Source organism: Trachypithecus francoisi, unplaced genomic scaffold (assembly GCF_009764315.1).
Source record: "Trachypithecus francoisi isolate TF-2019V2 unplaced genomic scaffold, Tfra_2.0 Lachesis_group15, whole genome shotgun sequence".
Taxonomy (NCBI): domain Eukaryota; kingdom Metazoa; phylum Chordata; class Mammalia; order Primates; family Cercopithecidae; genus Trachypithecus; species Trachypithecus francoisi.
In genome coordinates this window covers 4,392,988-4,400,531 of record NW_022681460.1, presented here as the reverse complement: position 1 = coordinate 4,400,531, position 7,544 = coordinate 4,392,988, and the positions used below count along the sequence as shown (strand labels likewise).

Here is a 7,544-nt window from a genome sequence, read left to right as displayed (position 1 = left end):
GGACACTCATACCAAACCTTCATTTCTTTCAAGTCTCTGACTTAAATCAGCCTCTCTCTTGTTCCTCCCTTCTGCATTCCTTTAAAAAAATATTGACCTCAATTCTCTCACATTTATCCACTCCCAAGTTATATCTGGTTGAAAAAGGAACTGGAGCGCATACAATTCTTAGAGCATTAATTTGAATGATATTTATTAGGCTCACAGGGTGCAGAGTAGTCAGCCAGGCCCCTCTGTTACCATCTCAAACCTGATGAATGCACCTTCTGTTTCTAATTCCTCCCGCTCGCTCTTGAGCTCTAGAAATTCTGACTCACTTAAACGTTTTTCACAGAAAGAACTCCACAGCTTCCAGCAGCTCCTCTTCATCCAAATCGTGTTTGCACATCACCACGTGGCTCTGTCAGAAAATGTGTCTGTCCGTGAAAGTTTATACACAGCCACATTTTCCCATTAGTTTTTTTTCTTTCTTCCTTTTTTTAAAAATGTATTTATTTTTTTTCTTTTTGAGAGGAGTTGCTCTATTGGCCAGGCTGGAGTGCAGTGACGTGATCTTGCCTCACTACAGCCTCTACCTCCTGGGCTCAAGTGATTCTCCTTTCAGCCATCCAAGTAACTGGGATTACAGGCACCTGCCACCACATCCTGCTAATTTTTGTGTTTTTAGTAAAGACGAGGTTTCACCTTGTTGGGCAGGCTGGTCTCAAATTCCTGACCTCAAATGATCCACCTGCCTCAGCCTCCCAAAATGTTGGGGTGACAGCCATGAGCCATCATGCCCAGCCTAATTTCCATTTTCATTTCAAACATGCACTCCTATGGAAAGAAAAATTACATGAAGGTATAGTAAAAATCACATTAACAATCATAAAATTTACCTCTTAGTACATCTGATATTTTAAAATTTACTATTCTTGTCTATGAATGGAAACCATGTCTAGATAGGGTGGATGTTTGTATGACTGGGTGTATCCATGAGGTCAGAATACTAATTGATGGAACAATACTGAGTGGAAGGCGGTCTCTAGTGGAATGCCACAGAGTTTCCAATATAGTCTTAGAAAAGAGTCTTGAAAGATAATGGTCTGCTGGTCACATTCATTCAAGACAGAAAACTCTGATAGATAGTAAAAGTGTAGGTTGAATTTAAAACAAACAACAACAACAAAAAATGCAAGCCTCAGCAGTCTGAAATGACGATCTAAATCCAATACCCCTACTTAACAGTGCTTTATAATTAAAGGATTTTGTAATTTAGAGACTTTGAAATTTCCCAGGAATTTCAAGCATAATCCACTGAGCAAAAACCCAGTGAGTCTGCTCTTGGACCACTTTAAAAGAAGTTTAAGAAGCAAGGGAGATGTTAATCCCACTGTACTCACCCAGAACAGTGGTAGGGTCTGCTGGCTTACTGTGGGAGGTCATTGGCCAACTGATATAGGTCCAGGTGTGAGCAAACAGAATGAGGGAAAGGTTAAAGAAACTGGTGATGTTCAGCTTAATGCTGTTTTCAAATAAGTAAGGACTTTAATGTAGTAAAAGGAATAGATTTTCATCTCCAGTGTCAGTGCAACCTAATGCTGGAATCACCACACTGTCTTCCACAATGGTTGAAATAATTTATATTCCGTCCAACAGTGTAAAAGTGTTCCTGTTTCTCCACAGCCTCCCCAGCATCTGTTGTTTCTTGACTTTTTAATAATCACCATTCTGATTGGTGTGAAATGGTATCGCATTGTGGTTTGGATTTCCATTTCTCTAATGATCAGTGATGTTGAACTTTTTATGTATATATGTTTGTTGGCCTCATAAATGTCTTCTTTTGAGAAGTGTGTGTTCATGTCCTTTGCCCAGTTTTTAGTGGTGTTGTTTGTTTTATTCTTGTAAATTTGTTTAAGCTTCTTGTAGATTCTGGATATTAGACCTTTGTCAGATGGATAGATTGCAAACATTTTCTCCCATTCTGTAGGTTGTCTGTTCACTCTGATGATAGTTTCTTTTGTTGTGCAGAAGCTCTTTAGTTTAATTAGATCCCGGTTGTCAATTTTTGCTTTTGTTGTAGTTGCTTTTGATATTTTCACCACGAAATCTTTGCTCATGCTGGTATTGCCTAGATTTTCTTCTAGGGTTTGTATAGGTTTGGGTTTTACATTTAAGTCTTTAATCCATCTTGAGTTAATTTTTGTATAAGGTATGAGGAAGGGGTCTTGCTTCAATTTTCTGTGTATGGCTAAGCCAGTTCTCCCAGCACTATTTATTAAATAGAGAATCCTTTCCCCATTGCTTGTTTTTGTCAGATTTGTCAAAGATCAGATGGTTGTAGATGTGTGGTCTTATTTCTGAGTTCTTTATTCTGTTCCATTGGTCTATGTGTCTGTTTTTGTACCAGTACAATGCTGGTTTGGTTACTGTAGCCTTGCAGTACAGTTTGAATTCAGGTAGTGTGATGCCTCCAGATTTATTCTTTTTCCTTACAATTGTCTTGGCTGTATGGGCTTTTTTGGTTCCATATGAATTGTAAAGTAGTTTTTTTTTAATTATATGAAGAATGTCAATGGTAATTTAATGGGAATAGCATTGAATCCATAAATTACTTTGGGCAGTATGGCCATTTTCATGATATTGATTCTTCCTGTCCATGAGCATGGAATGTTTTTCCATTTGTTTGTGTGCTCTCTAATTTCCTTGAGCAGTGGTTTGTAGTTCTTTTTGAAGAGGTCATTTGCTGCCCTTGTTAGCTGTATTCCTAGTTATTTTAGTCTCTTTGCAGCAATTGTGAATGGGAGTTCATTCATGATTTGGTTCTCTGCTTGTCTGTTGTTGGTGTATAGGAATGCTTGCAATTTTTCCACATTGATTCTGTATCCTAAGACTTTGCTGAAGTTGCTGATCAGCGTAAGAAGCTTTTTTTGCTGACATGATGGGGTTTTCTAGATATAGGATCATGTCATCTGCAAAGAGACAGTTTGACCTCTTCTCTTCCTATTTAAATACGCTTTATTTCTTTTTCTTGCCTGATTGTGCTGGCCGGAACTTCCAACACTATGTTAAATAGGAGTGGTGAGACAGGGCATCCTTGTCTTGTGCTGGTTTTCAAGGGGGACATTCCCATTTCAAACATGAGTAATAGGAAACAAGAAAAGAGTAACAAGTCGTAAGCATGTTCAAAATCCATTAGGGCAAACAGTACTACATCTCAAGGCTTGAGAATAATCTTTGTTTGATTCTATGTCCTGCTTTCTGGACACAGTGATGGTGGGGAGGTTTGGGATTGGGCCCAGCACTTTAGATAGCCTTATTCTAATAGCTTTGTTGGGCTCAGTCCACCCTGCAGCTCTCATAGGTTGGAGTCTTGTGTCTTTCACTCTCCTATGCTGGTGTTTCACAATGGGAGCTCTACAGGTCTAGAGTCTCAGGGGTGGTTCTGACCCCACAGCTCCACTAGGCTTTGTCCTAGTGAGGACTCTCTGTGGCAGTTTAGGCCCCACAGTTTCTCTGGTCATTGCTCTAGTGGAGGCTCTCTGTGGTTGTTCTATCCCTGTGACATCTCTGTCTGGTCCGCAAGGCTGTTTGCAACCTTCTTTGAATTCTAGCTGGTGGAAGCCGTGCTACCATAGCTCGTGCATTCTATGAATCTGCAGAACTAGCACCATGTGGCCACAGCCAAGGTTTGCTGGTGCACCCTCTGCAACTGTGGCCCAAGCCACATCTGGGCCTGCTTTACCAACAGCTTGAGTGGCTAAAGAGCACTGTTCCTGAATGCCAAAAGTAGAGACTTAACGTGACCTTCGGTTGGGAACTTCAAGTTCCTCAAGGCACCCTAGGTCTCTCTTTCGCCATTTTCCTTGTCCCAGGTTTTGGCACTCTGGACCTGGGATAAGAGGGGCAGTACTGGTGGCCTCTGAAGTACCTTTGGGGTCATTGTTCCGTTGTCCTGATGAATAGCCTTGGCTTCATTCTGTTCATACTAATCTCCTTATCAAATGGCCACTTGGCCACAGCCTTGATTTCCTCACCTGAAAATGCTCTTTCATTCTCTATTAGGATCAAGCTGAGAATCCTTCAGATCTCTAAATTCTGTTTCCCTTTTAATTATAAATTCCATCTTTAAATCATTTTTTCTTCTCATATTTTCCTACATGCAGTTAAAGGAAGCCATGCTGTATTCTGAATATTTGACTGCCTAGATATTTCTTCTGCCAGGCTTCCTAATTCATCACCCTCTACTTCTGCTTTTCATGAAGTCCTAGGACACGACCACGATTCAACCAGGTTCTTTGCCACTTTATGACAAGGATAGCCTTTTCTCTAGTTTTCAATACCTTGTTCTTTATTTCCATCTGAGACTTCATCAGAATTGCCTTTACCATTCATATTTCTACGAACATTCTGATCACAACTACTTAGAGATTATCTAAGTAATCTCTAAGAAGTTTCAGACTTTCCCTATAGCTCTCATCTTTTAGGCCCTCACCAGAATCATTTTTAATGCTCATTTTCAGCAATATAGGCTTTTTCTAATCTGCTGCTCCAAATTCTTCCAGCCTCTGCCCATTATCCAGTTCCAAAGCTGCTTCCACATGTTCAAGTGTTTGTTATAGAAACAATCCCACTCTCTGTACCAATTTCTGTCTTAGTCCACTCTGTGCTGCTGTAACAGAATACCTGAGACTGGGTAATTTATAATGAACAGAAATTTATTGGCTCACAGATTTGGAGACTGGAAGTCCAATATCAAGATGCTAGCAAGGGCCTTCTTGCTGTTTCATCACCTGGGGGAATGCAAGATGGCAAGGGAGATCAAAAGGGGACTGAACTTATCACTCTTTTATAAAAACAACAATTACACCAATGAGTGGGGAGCCTTCATGGCCTAGTTATGTCTTAAAGGTTTCACATCTTAATGCTGTTACAAATAGTCATGTCTTAAAGGTTCCGCATCTTAATATTGTTACAAAGGCAACTAAATTTTAACAAGAGTTTTGAAAGGAACAAACATTTATACCACAGCAACTTCTATCATTGCCTCCTTGGTCAGTTGAAAGAAATCCTATCTATGCTAGATACTGAAGGTTTTGGATATTACAAACATCTTCTTTCTGATCTGTCAACTTTGACTGTAACACCATCAGAATGTAATAAATGCATCAATTTTTTTGCCTAAAGATTGTGTTTTTGAGATTTTATTTAAGAAATTTGTCCCCAGCTCTATGTCACAAAGATAATCCCTGATATAGTTTGGATATTTGTCCCCACCCAAGTCTCATGCTGAATTATAACCTCCAATGCTGGAAGTGGGGCCTGGCAGGAGGTGGTCAGGTCATGGGGGCAGGCCCTTGTGGCTTGGTGCTGTCTTCCTGATGGTGAGTGCTAATGAGATCTGGTCACGTAAAAACATGTGGCACCTCCCCCCATTCTCTCTCTCACTTGCTCCTGCTTTTGCCATGTGATGTGCCTGATCCCTCTTTACCTTCTGCCATGATTGTAAGCTTCCTAAGGCCTCCCAAGAAGCTGAGCAGATGCCAGCACCAAGCGTCCTGTACAGCCTATAGAACTGTGAGCCAATTAAACCTCTTTTCTTTATAAATTTCCTAATCTCAAGTTTCTTGATAGCAACGCAAGAACAGCCTGACATAATCCTCTACATTATCTTGTATGAACTTTAGAGTTTAATCTTGCACATTTGTATATTTAATCCAGTTGAAGTCCACCTTTGAGTATGGTGTTAAGTAGGAATTCTCTCATATTTTTCTCCATATATTGAGCCAATTTTCCAAACACTAAATACTGAATAATCTACTTTTTGTTGACTTGAGTTGCCAGGTTTATTATATACTAAATGCCTATATAAATACAGGAATCTGTCTCTTAACATAATATATTGTTCCACTCGATTATTTATCTGCTCTTGGTAAAACACAAATTCTTTAAAATCTTAACACTGTAATATGTCTTCATAGACTGGTAGGGCAGGTCTCATCTATTTGTGCTTCTATTTCAAATTGTACTTACTTTTATGTGGACCTGTAAACTTTCATATAAATATTTCAGTGACGTATTTTCCTTCCTCAAAAAAATTCAACTGGAATTTTTATTGAAATTGTCTTGAATTCATACTTTGATATGGGGAAAACCAGCATCTTTATAATACAAATATGTCCCATCTAAGAGCGTGGGTTGTCTCTCCATTGAACTTTCTGTGTCACTCATTAATTTTTTTTTCAGCTCTTTCCTCCTCCAATTCGGCAGACAGCCGCATCTTCTCTCACACTGCCAGCCACATCCCTGAGACACCGTGGTGAAGGTGAAGGTCAGAGTCAACGGATTTGGTCATATTGGGCGCCTGGTCAGCAGGGCTACTTTTAACTGGTGAAGTGGATATTGTCACCATCAGTGACCCCTTCATTGATCCCAACTACATGGTCTACATGTTCCAATATGATTTCACTCATGGCGCATTCCATGGCACCATCAAGGCTGAGAAAGGGAAGCTTGTCATCAATGGAAATCCCGTCACCATCTTCCAGGAGCGAGATCCCTCCAAAATCAAATGGGGTGATGCTGGTGCCGAGTACATTGTGGAGTCCACCGGCATCTTTAACACCATAGAGAAGGCTGGGGCTCACTTACAGGGAGGAGCCAAAAGGGTCATCATCTCTTCCCCCTCTGCTGATGCCCTCATGTTGGTAATGGGCATGAACCATGAGAAGTATGACAACAGCCTCAAGATCATCAGCAATACTTAGCTGCTCTGCCAACTGCTTAGCACCCCTGGCCAACGTCATCCATGACAACTTTGATATTGTGGAAGGACTCATGACCACAGTCCACACCATCATTGCCACTCAGAAGACTGTGGATGGTTCCTCCAGGAAACTGGCATGACGGTGGTGGGACTCTCCAGAATATCAGCCCTTCCTCTACTGGCGCTGCCAAAGCTGTGGGCAAAGTCATCCCTGAGCTGAACGGAAAACTCACTGGCATGGCCTTCTGTGTCCCTACTGCCAACACGTCAGTCATGGACCTGACCTACCATCTGGAAAAACCTACCAAATATGATGGCATTAAGAAGGTGATGAAGCAGGCATCAGAGGGCTCTCTCTAGGGCATCCTGGCTACAACACTGAGCACCAGGTTGTCTCCTTCGACTTCAACAGCGACACCCACTCTTCCACCTTTGATGTTGGGGCCGCCATTGCCCTCAACAACCACTTTGTCAAGCTGATTTCCTGGTATGACAATGAATTTGGCTACAGCAACAGGGTGGTGGACCTCATGGCCCACAAGGCCTCCAAGGAGTAAGACCCCTGAACCACCAGCCCCAGTGACAGCACGAGAGGAAGAACAAGGCCCTCACTGATGGGGAGTCCCTGACACGCTCAGTCCCCAGTCACAGTGAGAATCTCCCCTCCTCACAGTTTCCATGAAGACACCCTGAAGAGGAAGGGGCCTAGGAAGTCCCACCTTGTCTTGTACCATCAATAAAGTCCCCTGTGCTCAGCCAAAAAAGTAAATAAATAAAATTTTTTCTATAAAGTTTCTAT

The 7,544-nt window shown here is 41.4% G+C and overlaps 1 pseudogene; it reads left to right on the top strand.

Annotated features, from left to right (window-relative positions):
• The first annotated feature begins 6,404 nt into the window (after positions 1 to 6,404).
• Positions 6,405 to 7,333, top strand: LOC117097965 (annotated as a pseudogene).
• Positions 7,334 to 7,544: the final 211 nt, after the last annotated feature.